General features: G+C 44.7%; 1 protein-coding gene across 2 annotated transcripts in view; it reads right to left on the bottom strand.

Annotated features, from left to right (window-relative positions):
- PIK3CB (phosphatidylinositol-4,5-bisphosphate 3-kinase catalytic subunit beta) overlaps positions 1 to 4,812 on the bottom strand; it is a 188,474-nt gene extending 183,662 nt beyond the window's left edge. For both annotated transcript variants that reach the window (XM_082654636.1, XM_082654637.1), the window contains exon 1: positions 4,641 to 4,812. The gene's annotated coding sequence lies outside the window, so the exon portion shown is untranslated. The remainder of the gene's footprint in view (positions 1 to 4,640) is intronic.
- Positions 4,813 to 22,340: the final 17,528 nt, after the last annotated feature.

Raw genomic sequence — 22,340 nt, 5'->3', positions numbered from 1 at the left:
TTTTCCTCTCTCAACTGGAAGCTTGTGACTCAGGATTATTTAACCTGGAGATGATAACATAAAGGTTACCATGGAATATATGAGAGAACAACTTAAAAAGGAAGTACACCAGTTTAGAATCACTCCAAAGGGTAAAGCTGGACCCAGTGGCTGGAAAATACAGGAAGCCAGACTTTGATTATGAGAAAGCAGAAAGGCCTCTTCAAGAAAGGATAGTATCCTTTCACACAAGGTGTCCCAGCAGACATCAAACTACCAAAAGCACATAGGCACTCCTTAGAAAAATAGCCCATACAAATCAGGCAGCGGAGAGAAGGCAGAGGGAAAAAAAAAGTGTCAAAATTTGGAGAGGGAGATGAGAAGGTAAAAGGAGTGAGAAGCAAAGTTGCCCCACACAAGCCTGAAAATCTATAATATTCTCCTTTATCTTCCTTTTCTTCTTCTCTTCTACTAAATTTCCAGTATTGTTCTTCTAGCCTAGGATTTCCTTCTCCAACGTATCTTTTTCCTATTATCTACTCTGACAATGGAATTCTACACCTTGATTTTGCCATACCCTTCTTTCTTCACAAACCTACTAGATAGTCTTTGGGGCTTCAGTCTCAGGCAGGGGGAAAATCCTAAATTATCTGCCTCTTTCTACAACATGACAAGGCTTGCAAGTGAGCAGTTAGCAGAAGCCAAATGATAGGCACTTATCTCTCCAAGATATGGTTAAGATATGATAACTGAATCAAATGGTTCAGAGGATATTTACATAAATGCACACAAGGGGGGGGCTCAGATTTTTAAAAAATAATGTAATTGAAATAAATAAACACACCTGTTCTCTGTAAAAATTGCAACTGCTACCCTATAGGATTTGGTATGCAATACTGGATTAAACTACCACATTCTATAGAACCAGTCCCCTCCAGTCAAGACCAAAATTCAACGCTTCTAAAGAACAAAACAAGGCTGGAAAACTTGTATGGCTTCTTATTCACAAAAATACTAATGATCCAGTATACAATGAACAAAATCCACATTTGTTTTTGTTATTAACGGCTTGACGTCTAAATGCTTAGCCTTTTCAGGAGGTACAGTACCTTAATGAAGACTGAGAAAGTAAGGAATAGAATAACTAATAGAATAGAATTAATAGAATAACTAATAGAGTAACTCTAGGCCCTGTGATCACTTCCTCATTTGCACAAATCTGGGACCAAAAAAGGGTCAAGTGTGTTCAGTACATGTTATACTTGGAATCGGAAGATTTTATAATGTATTTCATTCACACATTCATTCATTCAACATTAGTTAAATTTTCCAGACACTGTTCTGGTTACTGAGAATACCCCAGGGAAGACCAAGTCCCTTCCATCAGAGAGTTTATAATATGTTGGAGGGAAAAGACCATAAACAAACAAGAAAATAAGGAAGACAATTAGCTGATAATGCAGGTAGAGTTTGGACTTACTTTTTAGTGCAATAAGAAGCCCCTGGAGCAGGAGAGTAAGTAAAGATCACTCTGACTGCTGTCTGAAAATGGACTGTAGGAGAGCAAGGCCAGAGGCAAGGAGACTAGTTAGGAAGCTACTACCTAGGAAAAACTGGGGTGGTGACAATAAAAAATAAAGTGAAGTAGGGACTTCCCTGGTGGTCCAGTGGTTAAGAATCCATCTTGCAATGCAGGGGACGCTGGTTCAATCCGTGGTCAGGGGAACTAAGATCCCACATGCCACGGGGCAGCTAAGCCCACACTCTGCAGCTACTGAGCCCATGTGCCACAACTAAGACCCGATACAGCCAAAAAGTAAATAAATATTTTTTAAAAATAAAAAATAAAGTGAAGTAAATATATTCGGGATACATTTTGGAGGCAAAATCAACAGGGTTTGCTGAAGGACTGGTTGTGTGGGGAAGTGGGGGAGGAGTGAGGCAAAGCGTTGAATTAAGGATGACCACCAGACTTTTCACTTAAGTAGGTGGAACAGGGGGGTAGAGGGGTGCGCTTATGAAATGCAGACTGCTGGGGAAGGAACAGGTTGAAGAATGGAAATCAAGAGCTCCACTTTGAACACGTCAAGTTTAAGATAGACAAATGAAGTGAAGATATGTAGGCAGGTAGAAGAAATGTGAAGTTCAGAACTGGAGAGAAAAATCTGAGAGTCAACAGCACGGTGACAGTATTTAAACCACAGGACTTGATGAGATCACTCAGAGAGAATACAGGTAGAAAAAAGTAGAGGGATGGGCTTGGACACCCTTAGGCATTAGGATGTTCTGAATTCACAAAGAGAAGGAAAAGTCAACAAAAGAGATAGAGAAACAGAGTGAAGAGAAGGAAAACCATAAAAGTGGAGTATCCTGGAAGGTTCCTTTATATAATATGATACTCTAATCCACCACCACCCTCCCATCCTGCTGGCCACACACTCTCAAATTCTATAAACAAACAAAAAAAAAAACTGAGGCCCAGAAAGACTGGGTGACATCCCCAAAGTCTCAGCTACCTGGGACCCAGGACCAGGCCTAAGAGCCAAGGTGTGACTTCTGACCCCTAGCCTTTTCACAGTGGCTAGCAGCGCTTCTACTGTTGGGTTTACCAGTGAGACAACAGCGAAGGTTATAATCTAGTAAGAACACAATGAGACTACAAGGAAGAAGATAATTTAGATTACAAGGTTAATTTTTAATTTTTTTCTATGTATTTTGTTTACATTCACAAAGCAAGTTGGATCAAAAGCCTTTATGGATGAGTCTCTAAGAAAAGCAAGAAAAACAGACAAGAGGTGAAAAAAGGCAATAAATCAAAACCCAACTCGATTTTCTCCACTTCTAAAAAACACTGTGGGTTTTCCCCAGTGGCGCAGTGGTTAAGAATCCGCCTGCCAATGCAGGCAACATGGGTTCAAGCCCTGGTCCGGGAAGATCCCACATGCTGCGGAGCAACTAAGCCCGTGGGCCACAACTACTGAGCCTGCACTCCAGAGCCCGAGAGCCACAACTACTGAGCCCGCCAGCCACAACTGCTGAAGCCCACGCGCCTAGAGCCCGTGCTCCACAACAAGAGAAGCCACCACAATGAGAAGCCCGCACACCGCAACGAAGAGTAGCCCCCGCACGCCTCAACTAGAGAAAGCCGGCACACAGCAACGAAGACCCAACGCAGCCAAAAATAAAATTAAATTTAAAAAAAAAAAGAAAACCACTCTGAAGGTAGAAGACTCTCATTAGGATGTGAATCAGGGGTTGTACAAAAAGGTTTTTTGATTTCAGCCATTTTTGCTTTAGTGAATACAATCCCAGTTTTAAAGCTTAAGATTTTTACTTTGTTCCACACTTGCCTCTGGAACTAGGTTAAGATCTTTATCCTGACCACCCTTTCCTATGCTACTTTATCATGACTTAAGCAGTTCTGCTTTTACCATAAAAATCTTACAGTGTAACCTAAAAATCCCCAAATGATTAATGAACTGCTGAGAATTCTGACTCGTTGGAGATGATTTTATTAGGAATCATATTTCCAAACACCCATTCAGTGCTTCAAAAGAAGTACTCATCTAATTTAACTATGATGACTTCACCAGAAATAACACTGCCCACGATGATGTTTACAAAAGCACTCGTCACTCCCTTCGTATGTAGCAATGCAAAAAAAGGAGTCTGTTTCCATATTCTTCTCTGTTTATACTCTGTAACAAGTGACAGTTTAAGTGTCACTTAAGATTATTTAAACAGCAAAGCACTTCAAGTTTGATATGTCCCACCACCTTGCATCTGAAGCGAATCCTAAAACTCGCTGTTTTATTTAAACAGCAATTCCCACTCGGTACCTGAGACAGGTATTCCAAGGCAGCCTTAGAAAAAAAAAAAAAAGGGACTCCAACATTCTAGGATGAGGCTATAGGATTCGTATTTTGGCCACTGTTAAGATAACAGGCTCCTGTATTAAACAACTCCAGTGGAGGTTACTGCAACATCAAAGCGCTTCGGAAATACATGCCCCCGAAAAGTACACCCGCAGCCAAGAATCGGCAATAGCTAACAAGGGAAGATGCTGCAGCAGAGTTACTCTTAACAGCCTACCACTGACCAAGCACTCGTTTTTCGGTCATGTACATCATCCTGTCCTAGCTACACAACAACCCTGTGAAGTACGTATAATTATTCCCACTAACAAATCCGGATACTCTGGCCCAAGGCCCCAGGGCTGCTCAGTGGCGGCGCCGGGATTTGAAAACACGACCCTATCCCAACAGTCCAGGATCCCCGCCCCTAAAATACACCCTGCACAAAAAGGTATCTGAGGATCAGGAGCTCGCGGGTGTCCGCAAAGACACAAGGGGCGAGGACGCCGCCTCTCCCCAGACGCCCCTCAGGAACGCAACCCAAAGGGCCGCGTCCCTGCCGCCCGGAGGCCGGGGAGAGCCGCTCACCTTGGAGAGCCCCGGGAGGGCCGCAGGCTAGCGAGGCACCCCGCGGGCCGGCGTCCTCCGCGTCGGCAGGAAGCGCGGAGCGGCCACTCAGTCGCCGGCGCCGCAGGCTGTGGCGGGCAAGAGCGCGCCGCCGGCCCGCGCGGGGGCACCTCAGAGGCCCGCCGCGACCGCGCCGCCCCTCAGCCGCGCCGCATCCGGGTCCCGCTCCACTGCACTCACCTGCCCGGCGCTCCGCCGCCGCCGCCGCCGCCGCCGCTGCCGGCTCTCGGCTCCAGGGGCGCAGTTAGCAGCCCAGGCCACCGCGACCGTCCAGCTGCGGCGCTCCCATGCCCGTCTCTCTCAGTCGCCACCCGCCTGCCCCGCGCGTCGCTACACCAGCCCGTCGCCCACGGCCATGGCCAGCTCCGCCGCCGCCGCCGCCGCCGCACCGACCGACGGAGCACGCGCGCGCCGCCGACGGAGCGCGCGCGCGCGCGCCCGCCCGCCTCAAGGGCCCGCCTCCCAGCAGCCCTCGCCCCGCCCCGCGAGCCGCTCCGGCCAATACCAGGTCTGCGGGCTGGGCGGGGCAGAGTTGGTCGCGGCTGGGAGGGGAACCGCCGCCTAGTCCTCTCCGGTTGGTGCCTGCTGGGAGGCTGAACCGCCGCCTAGATTTCTCCGGCTGCCCGACCAGCAGCGGTGCTGATGTGCGGCAGCTCCTCTTTGAGGCTCCCGGAGGACTCGGAATCGGGAATCCCCAGCAAGCCGCTTTCAGGAGAGACCCACCACCTGCCCCGGCCTTCGTAGCCGCCTCCGAGAGATTTCTCTGTTCCTGGTTTCCTTGCCGGACTTCTCTTCACAGCCACTCTCCCCATTTCTGCGACGCTGAACTGATATCTCGGTTCCTGGGCCCTACATTTTGCTTTTCCCTCTCCCCCTGTGTCACTCCTCTTCTGGGGGTGGGGCCGCTAGGTCGGCTGACCCACAGCTGGCCCTTCAATGCCTGCACTGGTTATAAAGCAAAAGTCCAGCATTCCAAGCCCAAGATTCTTTTTCTGTGTGTTCATTTTTGCGATAATTAACATTTATCTGCAGAGGCTTACAGTTTACCCAGCCCTGTTCGCATACCTTATCTCCTGTTATCTTTTGACCTCAACCGGGAAATCTCATGGTCCTCTTTCTTAATGGCACACTTCAATTCCACTTACTGAAAACCAAAAATTTAACTTATTGTAAAGATACTATATTGTAAGGTTATTGTAACTTATTGCTACTGTAATAGCTCAGGCAAATAGTTGAGTAGTCTGGGATGGAATCTCAAGTAAACCTAATATAAAGCAAAGGTGGCAAACAAGCCTGTGATAAAAGAATAGTTTATTTGATCAAGGATCCTGATTTAATTGACTATTCATAATAAATCTAGAGCCATACCATATTCAAAAATATGTTCCAGAAGAGTTAGACTTAAAAATATACAAAACAAAGACTTAGAGGAAATTTTTTAAAGAATAGTAATATAACTTTAGCGAGGGGAAACTTTAAGCAAGACAGGAAGCTCAGAATCATCAAAGAAAAAAAATTTTCTACCTAAATATTTTGAAAGTTTTGCATAACATCACACTAAGACAAGTTAAAACAAAAAACAATAGATGGAATAGAACTGCACAAAACATATGGCAAACACATTATATCTCTAACATAAAAGAGTCTCTATTGAGAAAGCAAATTAAAACAGTAATCCATTTTTCACTCATTAGACTGGCAAACATTAACAAGACCAATCGATACATAGGAAACAAGCTCTGATGGGAGTGTAAATGCCACAAACTTTCTAGGAGTAATCTGAGAATACCTATTTAAATTTAAAATACATATACCTATCCATTGACCCAAAAATGCATTAACTCTGCCCTATAGAAAAACTAAAGAAAATACTAATTGTAAGGATGGATCCAAGGATGCTGTGGTGGGTTGAATGTTGGCCCTCCAAAAGAAGCCCACCTGGAACCTGTGAGCATAGCCTTATTTGGGAAAAGGATCTTTACAGATGTAATTAAGTTAAGGATCTTGAAATGAGATCATCCTAGATTTGGGGTGGGCCCTAAATCCAATAACAGGCATCCTTTCAAGAGAAAGGCAGAGAAAGATTTGAGATAGAGACACAGAGATAAAGGGGATGTGAAGAATGAGGCAGTTGGGAATGATGCATGTACAAGCTAAAGAATGCCGAGGATTGCTGGCAGCTACCAGAAGCTAGGAGGGGGCCACAGAACAGGTTTGCAGAGCCTGCTAACACATTGATTTCAGACTTGGAACTCCAAATCCGGGAAAGAATCAATTTCTGTTATTTTAAGCCCCTCAGTTTGTGGTTACCACAGGAAACTAACACAGATGCTTATTGTGTTACATGAAGTGCAAAACAAACACAAACAAACTAGGAACAATGTGATTGTCCACAGGTAATGGAATATATGAACCAATTGTACTCCCTCCATACTCTGCAATATTATACACTGATCAATGATGAAAATTAGTTAGACCTATCTGTATTGACCTAGAGGGATGTCCTTGATATATTACTAAAGTGGAAAATGCAAACTGAAAATACAAACTGAAGAGGGATAAAGAGTGGTATGATCCTGTGAGTATATTGCTGACCGTTTATAGATATATCCATGGGGGCGTAGAGAAAGGGATTGAAGAATTTACACTAGGCTGATCACATTGGATAGCTCAGAGGGCTGAAATGTCTTTATAGATATTTGATACCTTACTGTTAAAACCATTGTTTGGGGGATATCAGGATATATGTATACATATAGCTGATTCACTTTGTTGTAGAGCAGAAAGTAACACAACATTGTAAAGCAATTATACTCCAATAAAGAAGTGAAAAAAAATTCTATGTATTATCTTATGCATTTAATAAATACAGCTTTAAAGAAAAAAATACTTGTGACTAGTTTTTAAATCATGATTAAAGTGGTGAACATAAAGAAAAGGTTCTATCTGTTCAATTTTAGAAGATTCAAATGTTCTCTACTTCCCCACTACTGAGTTCTGAGTTATACATTCAATGCACAATCTTTTGGTGTTTTTTAGGGGGTGTTTTCCCCCTTTTTTCCTTCTTCTTTCTTATGAGTACTTCCTTACTTCTGGGAATTTCCTAGGCTCACAAACATTTTTTATTTTTCCTTTTTAGAATTTGAGTGCTTCCTCTTCACTTTATAAGTAGTAAATATGCATGATTTGAAATCCAAAATGTACAACTGAACGTTCAGTAAAAGTCTCTCAGCTATTACTCGCTCTTCACAACCAAAGTTGTCAGCTTCTTGAGCATCTTTCCAGACGTATTGTATACATTTATAAGCAAGTACAGGTATATTTCTCCTTTTTTTTTTTTTTTTTTTTTTTTTTTTGCGATACGCGGGCCTCTCACTGTTGTGGCCTCTCCTGTCGCGGAGCACAGGCTCCGGACGCGCAGGCTCAGCGGCCATGGCTCACGGGCCCAGCCGCTCCGCGGCATGTGGGATCTTCCCGGACCGGGGCATGAACCCGTGTCCCCTGCATCGGCAGGCGGACTCTCAACCACTGCGCCACCAGGGAAGCCCTATTTCTCCATTTTTAACACATATGGAAGTGTTTGATTCATGCTTGGTTTTTTTTCCACATAATATCTATCAGGTTGTTTGATATCAGTGCTTATAGAGTTTATCTATTCTTTTACATTGTTACTGCTATACAGAATAGAAAAAACTGCCCACGTCATAAATTTTCACAAACGGAACACACCTGTGTAATTACTTCTCAAATCAATAGAGAACATGACAAATATCTCAGAACCCACTTGTGATCCCTTTCAGTCACTGACCTACCCCCAGGGGTTACCACAATCTCTATCACTAGAGATTCCTTCTTCCTGTTTTTGAACTTTAATTAAACAGATTCATACAGTGTGTGCTCTTTTTGAGTTTGGCTTCTTTTGCCCTACATTTCCTCTACATTGTTTTGATATTCATACACTACTGCATATAACTGTATTTTGCTCATTCTCATTGTGATACAGTATTTCATTGTATCTGCATTTATTTTCAGGCTATATAATGTTCCATTGTAAGGATATATCAATACTATATTTATCTGGTCCCTTATTGATGAATATTTTTAGACTATTTCCAATTTTTTGATATACAAACAATGCTGCAATGAACAACCTTGAATTTATAACATTTTGTGCATATGCAAGTGTAACCACAGAATAAATCCTTAGAAGTAGAATTATTTGGTCAATAGGTATAGGTATTTGTAATTTTGAAGGATATTGCCAAATTGCCCTCTCTCTGGGAGGTACCCTTTACACTCCCACCAGCAGAATACTTGAGAGCTTATTTTCTTAGAATTTTAGAGCTTGGAGCTTGGAGACTTAGAAATTACATTGTATAGCCTACTCACCTTACACAGGGAGAAATCTAAGCCCTTAAAGATGAAAAGAGTTGCACAGAGTCCTAGAACAAGTTACTTACCGTCCCCAAATTCTGAAGGAGGAGGCCTGGATGCTCCTCTCCACATCAGAGAGAGCCAACAAAGCCTCAAACATCCTGTCCTGCCATAGCTATTGGAATGCTGCCTCTCTCTCCTCCTCTTCCCCAACTGCCTTCAAAGACCACTTCAAAAAGGCACACACACACACACACACACACACACATACATATCAAGGCCAGGAACCTTAGGAGAAAGGAGACAGAAAGTGAAAGGCAGTGGAGGACAGAGGGGACTCAGGGGGAAAAAGACACATTCTCCTGGAAAGCAAAGTAAGATATATATAAGGCTTTGAAGGGAAATTCAATAAAACAATTACACACACAGGTGAGCACACACATACATACACACGGGTCATAACTGAATTATGTGACTGTATACAACTGTAAAAATAATGAGGCAGGGGCTTCCCTGGTGGCACACTGGTTAAGAATCTGCCTGCCAATGCAGGGGACACAGGTTCGAGCCCTGGCCCAGGAAGATCCCCCATGCCGCGGAGCAACTAAAGCCCGTGCACCACAACTACTGAGCCTGCGCTCTGGAGCCTGTGAGCCACAACTGCTGAAGCCTGCACACCGCAACAAGAGAAGCCACTGCAATGAGAAGCTCGCGCACCGCAACAAAGAGTAGCCCCCACTCACTGCAACTAGAGAAAGCCTGCGCACAGCAACAAAGACCCAACGCAGCCAAATATAAATAAATAAAATTAATAAATTTATTTTTTAAAAAAATAATAATGAGGTGTTTCTATATGAACTGATCTGGAACAATCTCCAAAATATTATTTAATGAAATAGGCAAGATGCAGCACAATAAAGTCAGCTACGATTTGTATATGCATAGATTATTATCAGAAAGACAGAAGAAACTATCAGTGGTTGCCTGGGAAAAGGAGAACTAGAGGTTGGGAAACAAGAGTGGAAGGGAGAATTAATTTTTATGGTTATTGTCTTTTATGCTATTTGAAATTTTATCATGCTCACATATTGCCTATTATATAAATATAGATAGATAAATATATGTATAGAGAAAGCATATAAAAGAGTTGTAATTTAGCCAGAAGTTTGACCATCATTGAGTAAGGAGAGGCAAAAAACAAGAAAGGAAGGGGAGGAGCCCTAGTAAGGGAGCCAGTGAGGCAATGGGTGCACTAGAAGGACAGGAAGGACACTCAAGGACTAGCCTCGCAAATTGAGAATGCTTATCTCACTGCATGTTAAGCGCAATTTGTCTTCAGCCTTATTAACCTGCAAGTCTAGAATGGTGTCATTCACTAAAGAAATATAAGTTGAATGTTGAAAAATAATAAATCAGGCACTTTTAAAACCAATTAGCTCTGGTATGCAGTGTTAGCTGGATCAAAGATTGTACCCCTGGTTCCCAAGAGGTTTGGGTGTGACTCTGCCTTGTGGAATGTGAGCTCTTTATCAACAAAGGCTCTGCCCTGTTTTTTGTTGTGGACAAGCCACCTGAAACTGCAGTTTAACCTGTTTCTATAAAAAAAGGATGCAATGTAATTAAATTAACATTTTAAATAACCTGCTACCTTGAAGAGCTGGAACCCAGAAATTTCTGGCCCATTAAGAAGGCATCAGAGGCAGAAATGTCTCAAACTGGCCAGTGGCCTATTTGCAGTTTCACCGTGATTCACCCACTACTGAAATTTTATTGGAGAGCCTATACTCAGCTCCTGTGGTAGCTCACAGAGCCTTATATTTGCAAAATAAAGCCCTAACTTCAAAGGGAATTCCTTTAGCTAAAAAATGAGCTTCATTAGAGCCTTTTTTCCTTTAAGCAAACACCAAACCAAAGAGTTGACTTTACTTCTGCTTTTTTTTTTTTTTTTTTTTTTTTTTTTTTTTTTTTTTTAAGATGTTGGGGTAGGAGTTTATTTAATTTTTTTGTTTTTTGCTGTGTTGGGTCTTCGTTTCTGTGCGAGGGCTTTCTCTAGTTGTGGCAAGTGGGGGTCACTCTTCATCGCGGTGTGCGGGCCTCTCAGTATCACGGCCTCTCCTGTTGCGGAGCACAGGCTCCAGACGCGCAGGCTCAGTAACTGTGGCTCACGGGCCTAGTTGCTCCGCGGCATGTGGGATCCTCCCAGACCAGGGCTCGAACCCGTGTCCCCTGCGTTAGCAGGCAGATTCTCAACCACTGCGCCACCAGGGAAGCCCTACTTCTGCTTTTTAATCAAGTCAATATTTCAAAATGTAAGTAGAAGAGACAGTTTGACTTTTTGTAGCAACTTTAAAAAATATATTTAATTATTTATTTACTTATTTTGGCTGCTCTGGGTCTTAGCTGTGGCACGTGGGATCTTTGTTGCAGCATGGGGGATCTAGTTCCCCCGACCAGGAATGGAATCCGGGCCCCCTACGTTGGGAGCACAGAGTGTTACCCACTGGACCACCAGGGAAATCCCTGTAGCAAATTTTGATACTTCAGTCAAGCCGAGCTCACATGTCTAGAGCAGGATTGAAATATATATGCAAATGAATGGGGAAAATAGCAGGTACAGGATGGCTCTGGAAAACAGAAACCTGGATCGCCCAGTTTGAAAGACTGGGGACAAGAGCAAAATGTGAAATGACTCCTCTAGTCCTCAATCCCCCAGATTGGTCAAGGGGTGGATAAATGTTTCTCTTACAAGGATCAAGATTTACACATTCTGGGGACTTCCCTGGTGGCACAGTGGTTAAGAATCCACCTGCCAAAGCAGGGGACACGGGTTCGAGCCCTGTCCGGAAAGATCCCACATGCCACAGAGCAACTAAGCCAGCAAGCCACAACTACTGAGCCTGTATGCCACAACTACTGAAGCCCGTGCTCCGCAACAAGAGAAGCCACTGCAATGAGAAGCCCACGCACCGCAACAAAGAGTAGCCCACCACTCGCCACAACTAGAGTAAGCCCACGCACAGCAATGAAGACCCAACGCAGTCAAAAATAAACAAATTTATTTTTTAAAAAAAAGATTTACATATTCAGAGGGTTCAGGGATGTTCCATCTGGACAGAACTTCCACAATGAAATCAGCAAGTTTTTGTCAATTGTCTCCTTAATAGATACCGAGAGAAATTCATAGAAGACAGTGTTTTTAAATTCCAATAATACACAGACTGCTTGGAGGGTTAAAAAAAAAAAAATTGTCCCAGACTCTTGAGAATATTCTCTTCTTCATTCACCAGCAACAGTCCCAGGCACTGGATAAATGGTGGTGATATGGGGGTGAGCAAAACAACATGATTCATACAGCATCTGCTGCAAAGGAAGAAACAGTCATTAATGAAGTCAGCTCATGATTAACTGCAAATTACACCTACGTGCCATAAGGTTGGGGGGGGGGTGCCTGACACTTTGAAAGTAAGTAATAACGGAGGAATTTACTGAGAGGAGAAAGCAAGTTTCTCTAAGGAAGGGAAAACTTGCCTCAGTCTGAAGGAAGATGAGACCAGGCAAAGAGTGGAGGCCCAGAGTATCGCAATCAGAAAAAACAGCCAAGGCAAGGGTCCTTTGCACGGCCACTTGAAAAACCAAAAAGACGAGCTGGAGTGCAGGAAGCATGGTATTCTTGCCAAGTTGGTCCACTGAACCTGCGCCAGGATCCTAACCCAGGCCGAGACCCCTTGTCTCAGACAGGGAGGTTCTTTTTCCAACCAGATTCCCACAACCAATAACGAAACCTATACTGAGACTAGAAGAGCACAAACTTTATTCAATAGCCAGAAAATGGAGAAGCAGGAAACTAGTTCACAAATCAACTTCTCATTCCAATTCTGGTGGAGACACCAAATATATTGGAGGGTCAAAGTAAAAGGGAGGGACTTCCCTGGTGGCGCAGTGGTTAGGAATCCGCCTGCCAATGCGGGGGACACAGGTTCGAGCCCTGGTCCGGGAGGATCCCACATGCCGCGGAGCAACTGGGCCCGTGTGCCACAACTACTGAGCCTGTGCTTTAGAGCCCACTTGCCACAACTGCTGAGGCGCACGTGCCTAGAGCCTGTGCTCCACAACAAGTGAGGCCACTGCAATGAGGGGCCAGGGCACTGCAACGACGAGTGGCCCCCATTCAACACAACTAGAGAAAGCCTGCATACAGCAACGAAAACCCAATGCAGCCAATAAATAAATTAATTAATTTAAAAAAAAGAGTCCACAGAATAGGCCTTAAAAAAAAAAGTAAAATGGAGGGATTTGGAAAGAGTAGGAGGAATATTCATGAGTTATCCTAGAACAGGGGTGTGGTTTGGACCTGGAGTTGATCTGCAGATCTGCAGATCTCCTGCAGATCTCCTTTTCAGTCCTTGTGTGGGCTTTTCTGGTTGTGGTCATGGCAATTGTCAACTGTCATGGCCTGGTGGCTGTGTCATCATGCTACTGCATCACAATGAGCATATAATGAAGCTCAAGATCTACTGGAAGTCGAATCTTACACCATCTTAGGCCTGACCAGTTCTTGTTTTTTTCTCTTTGCATCTCCCTCCTGAAACTTAGATAAGAATAATTGGCTTGCATTTGAGGGAGGGGCAGGAGTATGATTCTGGGGCAACAGCCTTGGTAACAGTATGAGACCCTCAGGAGAGATTACCACCACTTGCTAATACTTCCAGTTCTCTTCCCCTGCAGAGCACTTGGGAGGACTGTACTTCCCTGCTCTCTTGAAGTTAGATGGAATCCTTACAGTTGAGCAGAGCCATAAGGCTTGCTTTGGCCAAGGAAATGTGAGCAGAAGTGGCATTTGCTACCTCTCAATGGAAGCATTTAAGAGATGGAGTGTGAGGGAATTCCCTGGCAGTCCAGTGGTTATGACTCTACACTCTCACTGATGAAGGCCTGAGTTCAATCCCTGGTCAGGAAACTAAAATTCCATAAGGTGCAGCATGGTCAGGAAAAAAAAAAGAAGAAGAGAGAGCAATGGAGTGTGTTTTTCTCCAGATCCTCTTTCCCACGTGCTGATGTAAAGGTACCACAAGAAAGGATCAGTGCTGTGGATCTTGGAGACAACACATGAAGGATGGCTACCTGGAGAGCTGACGGGAGCCAACTGAGTGTGAACTCGAAATAAACCTTCGCCATATCCAACCACTGAGATTTAGGAGTTGTTTGTAACTGCAGCAAACCTATATCTTACTGATATAGACCCAAATTTGAGAAACTCCACAAAGGAAACACATAACCCAAAGGAAGACCATTAAAATAATTCAAAATTTACACACTTTCTTTCATCTACAACTATATCTACATCTCATCTGCTTTCACGGACCTTTATTCAGTTATGAATTTCCATATCTAGCTTTTCAAAACTGCACCTGATTTGTACCATCTGATTTTCTGTATGATGTCATAAACATTGAAGACTGTTTTTTTCATTTTATAAAGCTGAATAGAAAACATTTATCACGTGCCTCTCTACTGTCTATTAACACCAAGCTAAGTATCTGAATTTGTTCATTTCACGTTCCTAATAGACCGAATGAAGGTCTATTATATGCATTTTCCAGATGAGAAAACTGAGGCTCAGTTGTACTTGTATCTCCTACCAGATTGTATATTCCTTGGAGACAGTGGATGGTATAGTGTTTATTTCTATACTTCCCACAGTTGACACAGGGCCTAGCTCTGAATGAGTCTTTAGCAAATGCATATTAGATCCCTTCACCCAAATCTACATAGCAAGTCCTGAAATAGGGATTCAAGCCCAATCTGTTCAGGACAATAGCCCCAGTTCCTTCCACACCACACTCACACCACCCTAGTCTCCCTGAGTTCTATTCCTCCAGGATCTTAATTAATTCAGTGATTTCTACGAATATGTAGTTTATGGCCCAACCATATGTGGCAGCAAGAAAAAGTTTTTTTAAATTTTGTATTCAACTTTGAAAACCATTAAGTCAACTGTTTTTTTGTGTGTTTTTTTGCGGTACGCAGGCCTCTCACTGTTGTGGCCTGTCCCATTGCGGAGCACAGGCTCCGGATGCGCAGGCTCAGCGGCCATGGCTCATGGGTCCAGCCGCTCCGCGACATGTGGGATCTTCCCGGACTGGGGCACCAACCCATGTCCCTTGCATCGGCAGGTGGACTCTCAACTGCTGCGCCACCAGGGAAGTCCAAGTCATCTGTTATTTGAAAAAGAAAGAATAGAGAAAACACACTTAACTGTACATACGATTAAATGGCCTTGAGGATGTAACACAAGCCAACCAAAGCACAGAAACCCAGAGTTCACCCTACAAGAGCATCTTGAAATTGTGTCTCTACTTCCACTCTGGGTTTTTGAATGAGAATGAGCTTCCCATGTGTTATTTTCCAGTGATGACATGACAACATCTGGAGCTCTAGATTGATCTGAACAGGAAAGATACTATCTTATCACACTTCCGTCCAAGCAGCTTCATGCAAGTCTCCCAAAACTTTCTGACCCACCCTCTAGTAAAAGAAGCATTTTACTGCAACCCAGTAAGTAATACATAAGGAGGTGTGTGTGTGTGTGTGTGTATTTATATTATACGCTGAAATAAAACTGTGATGGAATAACACCCTTATCATGTGTGATGCACTCTGATGTTTTCTAGGTCATTTCTATTTTCTATGCTATACTGTTTAAAAATTGTTTTAAATATGTTTTAAAAATTGTAGTTGCAATCCACCAAGTTAATTTCACCATCCATTTAGTCTTGCAATTTGAAAAACACTGGTCTAAGTTAGAGTGGGCATCATCAGAAAATCTACAAACAACAAATGCTGGAGAGGGTGTGGAGAAAGGGGACCCCTCTTGCACTGTTGGTGGGAATGTAAACTGATACAGCCACTATGGAGAACAGTATGGAGTTTCCTTAAAAAACTAAAAATAGAATTACCATATGACCCAGCAATCCCACTACTGGCACATACCCAGAGAAAAACCATAATTCAAAAAGACACATGCACCCCAATGTTCATTGCGGCACTCTTTACGATAGCCAGGTCATGGAAGCAACCTAAATGCCCATCGACAGACGAATGCATAAAGAAGATGTGGCACATATATACAATGGAATATTAGCCATAAAAAAGAATGAAATTGGGTCATTTGTAGAGACGTGGATGTATTAGAGACTGTCATACAGAGTGAAGTAAGTCAGAAAAAGAAAAACAAATATCGAATATTAACACATATATGTGGAACCTAGAAGAATAGTACAGATGAACCGGTTTGCAGGGCAGAAATAGAGACACAGATGTAGAGAACAAACATATGGACACCAAGGGGGGAAAGTGGCGGGGGGCTGGGGTGGGATGAACTGGGAGATTGGGATTGACATATATACACTAATATGTATAAAATAGATAACTAATAAGAACTGGCCATAAAAAAAAAAATTAAAGAAAAAAAGAAAAACACTGGTCTAATGGAGATATAGAAGTTGCTACTCCTTGAGTCAGGGATACATATATCTTATTTACCTGAATCTTTAGCACTTATCACACACCCCCTTTTATTTATTTATTTATTTCTGAATAAATGAAGGAGTGAATACCTACCATGTGCATCTGAACCAGGAGCTAGGAATGCAATCATGAGCAAAACTAAGAGGCAAAGCTGAGGGAATCCTTGCCCTGGTGGAGCTTACTGACTTTCAACCAAAATGAAATTAAATTAAAAATAATCTTTTAGGGACTTCCCTGGTGGTCCAGTGGTAAAGAATCTGCCTTCCAATGCAGGCGACGTGGGTTCGATGCTTGGCCAGGGAACTAAGATCCTACATGCCGTGGGGCAACTATGCCCACACACCACACTTACAGAGCCCATGTGCCCTGGAGCCTGCGCGCCACAACTAGAGAAGAGAAAACCCGCACTCCATAACTAGAGAGAGGCCCGCACGCCGCAGAGAAGAGCCTGTGCACTGCAACAAAAAACGATCCCGCGTGCCTCAACGAAGATCCCGCGTGCTGCAACTAAGACCCAATGCAGCCAAAAATAAATAAAATAAATAAATAATAAATTTTTTTAAAAAAAGCCAACATAAGGTATAGTGCCTTTCATGATGTGGGTGTTCAATACTCAGAGTCAGAGTCTTACAGATAAAAAGGACCATTAATAATAATTTTTTAAAAAAATTGCTATGAGAATGTCAGTCAGATATAGGTGACAATGTATGGGGTCAGGGGTGGCATCTTTTGGAGTGACATTTAAGCTGAGACCTAAAGTCCATGTAGAAGTTAGGTACATAGGGGCTTCCCTGGTGGTGCAGTGGTTAAGAATATGCCTGCCAATGCAGGGGACACGGGCTCGAGCTCTGGTCCGGGAAGATCCCACATGCTGCGGAGCAACTAAGTCTGTGTACCACAACTACTGAGCCTGCGCTCTAGAGCCCGTGAGCCACAACTACTGAGCCTGCGTGCCACAACTACTGAGCCCACGTGCCACAACTACTGAGCCCGTGCTCTGCAACAAGAGAAGCCACCACAATGAGAAGCCCGCACACCGCAACGAAGAGTAGCCCCCGCTCGCTGCAACTAGAGATAGTCCGCGTGCAGCGACGAAGACCCAACGCCTCCAAGAAACAAACAAACAAATAAATAAATAAATCTCTTTAAAAAAAAAAAAAGTTAGGTACATAGGATGTGAGTGGAAAGAGCATTCCAGGCAGAGGAAAGAGCACTCATGTCAATGAACAGAGGCAAGAAAGAGTTGGGCACATGTAAAATCCCTCCCCATACCCACTCTGCAAAAAGGGGCCTGGACCTGTGTTGTTTGTGTCCCAACTTTTCCTTTGGAAGCCCTGACCGATTATTCTACATGGGCCTGGTAGGACTGCTTTGTGGGAGCTTTGCACTTATCCCACACGCATGAGTTGGGGCCCAGCCAATCAGAGCTCTGAACCTTCCTGACAACAGGGATGAATGTGATTAGTTCAGGGAGGAGCAGGTGACTTTATTTTACTTTTAATTTTTTTTTTTTTTTTTTTTTTTTGGATACGCGGGCCTCTCACTGTTGTGGCCTCTCCCGTTGCGGAGCACAGGCTCCGGACGCACAGGCTCAGCGGCCATGGCTCACAGGCCCAGCCGCTCCACGGCATGTGGGATCCTCCCGGACCGGGGCATGAACCCGTGTCCCCTGCATCGGCAGGCGGACTCTCAACCACTGTGCCACCAGGGAAGTCTGAGCAGGTGACTCTAACTGGACCAATCGAGGTCACCTTTATAATTGGCATGTGGAAAGGGTCTCTTTTACTCTGTAAGATCAAGTAAAGCCAGACCTCTATGTCATTGTGTGAAGAGAGTGGGTTAAAAAGATGAAACCGACATACAGAAGAAGAGAGTGCTATAAGCAGGAGCATTAGAGGGAGAAAGAACATCAAGTGAAACTCTGGGTCCAGACTGGCCTCAAGCCAGCAGACCAGCAACACTTCAAATTGTTTGAGCTATTAACTCCATTCTTTCCTATTGCTGGTTTTAGTTGGTTCTCCACTATTTGCAACTGACTGCAAGTGTGAAAGGAAGGGTAGAAAGACAATTAATTTCTTTTTTAAAAGAAGAACAGAAATGTTTGTGGGGTCACAGACACAATATTTCCACGAATGGGAAATTTGCCTGGAATATGCCAGGTTTCAAGAGTTCCAGATTTATGAGGTTGGTCATTTTCTCCCCTCCCTCCTTCCCTCTATTCCTTCCTTCCTTCCTTCCTTCCTTCCTTCCTTCTCTCTCTCTCTCTCTCTCTCTCTCTCTCTCAAACTCCATCTCTCTCTCTATCATTACTGTATCAGCTGAGTGAAGAAATGTTACGGAGCTTTTAGAGAAAGCTGGGAAGCTATGATATATTCCCAGCTACAAAAATATCTAGCTACAGTGGCTTAGACAAAGGTGTGGTACCAGTAATAGAGATCAAGAGAAGCAAATTTAAGAACAGTTTTGGTAGAGCTGCTAGTACTTGGTCATGGATTAGATATAAGGGACTGAACTGTCAAGACAAATGAATAAAATGGATAAATTAACACATGCTGAGTTAAACAGTCACAGAGCAGCTGGAATGTCTTAGACCCTGTGGTAGAAGCTAGGAGAGCAGAGATGAAAACAGTCCCTGCCTTCAAGGAGTTTATAGCAGAGGGGCCCTTAACATTCAGAAAAGAAACGAAAAACGAACGACAACAGCAGCAAAACCGGAGGGCTTCCCTGGTGGCGCAGTGGTTAAGAATCCACCTGCCAATGCAGGGGACACGGGTTCGAGCACTGGTCCGGGAAGATCCCACATGCCCACAGCCGCGGAGCAACTAAGCCCGTGCGCCAGAACTACTGAGCCCGCACTCTAGAGCCCGTGCTCCGCAACAAGAGAAGCCACCGCAATGAGAAGCCCGTGCACCACAACGAAGAGAAGCCCCCGTTCGCCACAGCTAGAGAAAGACCGCACGCAGCAACGAAGACCCAACACAGCCTAAAATAGATAAATAAATATATTTTAAAAAACCAAAACAAAACCAAGGAGGAAAGGGACTTTCTCCCTCAGGAGTCAAGAGCTGAAACCAGGAAGGGAAGAGGGGCAGCCAGAGCCTTCCAATGGGTGCTCTGGGGCTCCAGTAGCCAAAGGTGTGATAGGGAAGCAGCTGGAATAAGTGGAGTAGTTTAGCATCCAACCCAGACAGGCAGAATGGTTGACACACAAACTTGTATCAAGTGGCTTTTTCCTGGGACTCTAAGAAGGGAGAAGAGGTGAGAGGAAGCAGGGCCAGGTCCAGCCTAGCCCAGCCCAGCCCAGCCTTCCATCAAGTGAATAAAGACCAGCTCATACCAAGACTCCCCAGGTTCCTTGCAAATCTGTAACTTCCTTAAAGTTAGTTATTTTTGTTATTCCTTGTTTCCATGCAGCTTAACTAGTTAAATGAATAGGGTTTAAGCAACGAAAGGAGGAAGTGCAATGGGGTGTTGGCTACTTATTTAAAAGCTGGCCTGGGGAGCTGAGAACAGCCCCAGATGGGGTAGCGGGGGGTGGGCTGGCTGTGAATGGACAGCACCCAGGGAGCCTGTGGGGAGAGAGGAAAACGGGTCCATCCAAGTGGAGGTGTGAACGCTGGCTGGGGCGTGGGTGGGGCGTGAGAGCTCAGACCCGGACCGCTCAGCTAGCCCCTCAGGGCATACTTGGGCTTTCTCAAACCACTTTGCTTTGTAGTCAGAGGTGCAGCACTGACTGCTGGGGGAAGGGGGAAGGGCGAAGGGGGAAGGGTGGGAAGCAGTTCTGCCCCCTCCCTCCAGGCTCCCACCGTTCGCTCGGTTGCCTCTTCCATCACTGTTACTCTCATTGTGTGCTCTCTGTAGGTTTCCCCACCAGACCGTGAGCGTCCCGGGAGCAGGCACTGTGTCCGATTCACCTCTTTCTGCCTCACAATGTGGCCCAGCGTGGGGCCTGACACTTGGAAGTTTCTCAAAGAGTTACTTGTTGAATGAATGAACAAATGAATGCTTTCTACAAACCACACTGAGCTTCTAGATGGGGTTACAAAGAAGGAAATTACCCACTTACCCTGTGCCGCCAGGATTCAAGGAGGTAGTGAGCCCCTAATGTTTGGTTTCTGTGTTTACATGTATTTTCCTAGGGATATGATCCTGTATCGTTCATCTCAAAGGGGTGTGTGTCCCCCCAGAAGGATAAGAAGAATCACTTGAGAATGTAGTCCAAGACGGAGATTTTATATAAATTTTCTCTGCATCGATTTCCCTGAACCAAATTACTTTTTCTTCCCAACACTACTGTTTTCTTCCTGTATATAGTCTCTTGGCGTTTATTTTGTAATGTCACAATCTCCCGTTCATCTGAGGAAATCGTAATAAGATGCTGACAGGGTTCAGGACACGCAACCCCAAAATATGGCACCTTGGCATATTAAATATTTTAAGCTGAAGGAATTTTAAAAAGTGGCAGGAAGGATTCCCTGGTGGCGCAGCGGTTGAGAGTCCACCTGTCGATGCAGGGGACGCGGGTTCGTGTCCCGGTCCGGGAAGATCCCACATGCCGCGGAGCGGCTGGGCCCGTGAGCCATGGCCGCTGAGCCTGCGCGCCCCGGAGCCTGTGCTCCTCAACGGGAGAGGCCGCAGCAGTGACAGGCCCGCGTACCGCAAAAAAAAAAAAAAAAAAAAAGTGGCAGGAGTAGGAGGGTCACTCTGTGCCCTTCTTCCCTGAAACAGGTCATAAAACTCCCATGTGAAAAGTACCCTCCCTGTACTAGGAGGAAGGAAGACTTTCTTGTCACAAGGACAGGGAATTTGGGACCGAGGCTGTATAAACAAACTACGTTAAACAAACCCTTATCTTCCTAGTTACTTCTTCACCATTTACTACTCCTAGCCCAAACCCCTTTGTGTTGTTAATTCTTCACACATTTATTATTTGTCTAAGAGATATAAAATCTTCCTGCTCTGGTCACTTCTTCAGGTCTTCATTCTCTTGTGAAGAATTTAATAAAAATTTAATAAAAGTTGTATGCAGTTCTCTTGTTAATCTGTCTTTGTCAGTTTAATTTTCATACCCAGCCAGGAGCCCTAAGAGGGAAACGTTTTCCTCCTCTCCAGTGCCTCAGCTGAGGCCCGCTTATTCATTTCTCCCACACTCCTGGCTCCTTTGTTCCTGGTTTTGCAGGTGGGAAGACAGCGTGGAGCGGGTGTGGGGATCGTTGGAAGCAGGGGCAGAGGCAGAACCCCCAAGAGACCTGCTGAGTTACCCTGTTACCTAATCCAATTCTCCGCTCACGTTCAGCCACCTCCCCGCCCTCTGCATAACAATAGAAGGAAAGAGGAAGTGGGAAAGAATAAGGTCATCTAATTGAGTTAGAAGGGTAATTACCAGGACCCTGGAGCAGAGGTAAAGTAGCTCCCAGAAAGAAGGGCTAAAGACAGCCCACAAAGATGAAGCGTGGGGAAATTAGTAACAAATATTCACTAGTGCAGGGAAGCAAAAAAGTAAAAAACCTCAGCGCTGAATTGCACAGGCACTGGGAAAAGCTGAGGTAGGCAGCCAGGTCTGAGCCGAGGCAGGATCGGGAGAGGAAGAGAGAAAACTACAAGCCAGGCCGGTATTTCACAGCGGCTGCCGTGGCCTAGTATTGAGTATCGGTGTCGCAAGGGAAGGATGAGTCAGTGCCACCAGATTCAGGGCAAAAGCCACTGGGAAGGCACTGGGCAAACACCTTTCCTGTGAGAGGGCTCGCTGACTATCCAGTGAGGAACCTCAGCCAGATGAGGGAAACTAGAGGGGCCCTGGACCCTGCGGAAGAGCTCCTTCTCGGGGAGGGTGAGAGTGAGGTGCCCTTTTAATCCCCCTTCGCTTCCTCTGCAGGGGGTTTCAGCCAGGAATGCCGCCTGTCGGTTTCACAGAGCTGTCTAAAGCCAGGGTTGGCATAGCGCAGAGGGCAGAGTGGTGAGTAACAGGTGATGTGGTGA

The sequence above is a fragment of the Grampus griseus genome (genome assembly GCF_964374135.1).
Source record: "Grampus griseus genome assembly, chromosome: 5".
Classification (NCBI taxonomy): domain Eukaryota; kingdom Metazoa; phylum Chordata; class Mammalia; order Artiodactyla; family Delphinidae; genus Grampus; species Grampus griseus.
This window is presented reverse-complemented; position numbering and strand designations above follow the sequence as displayed.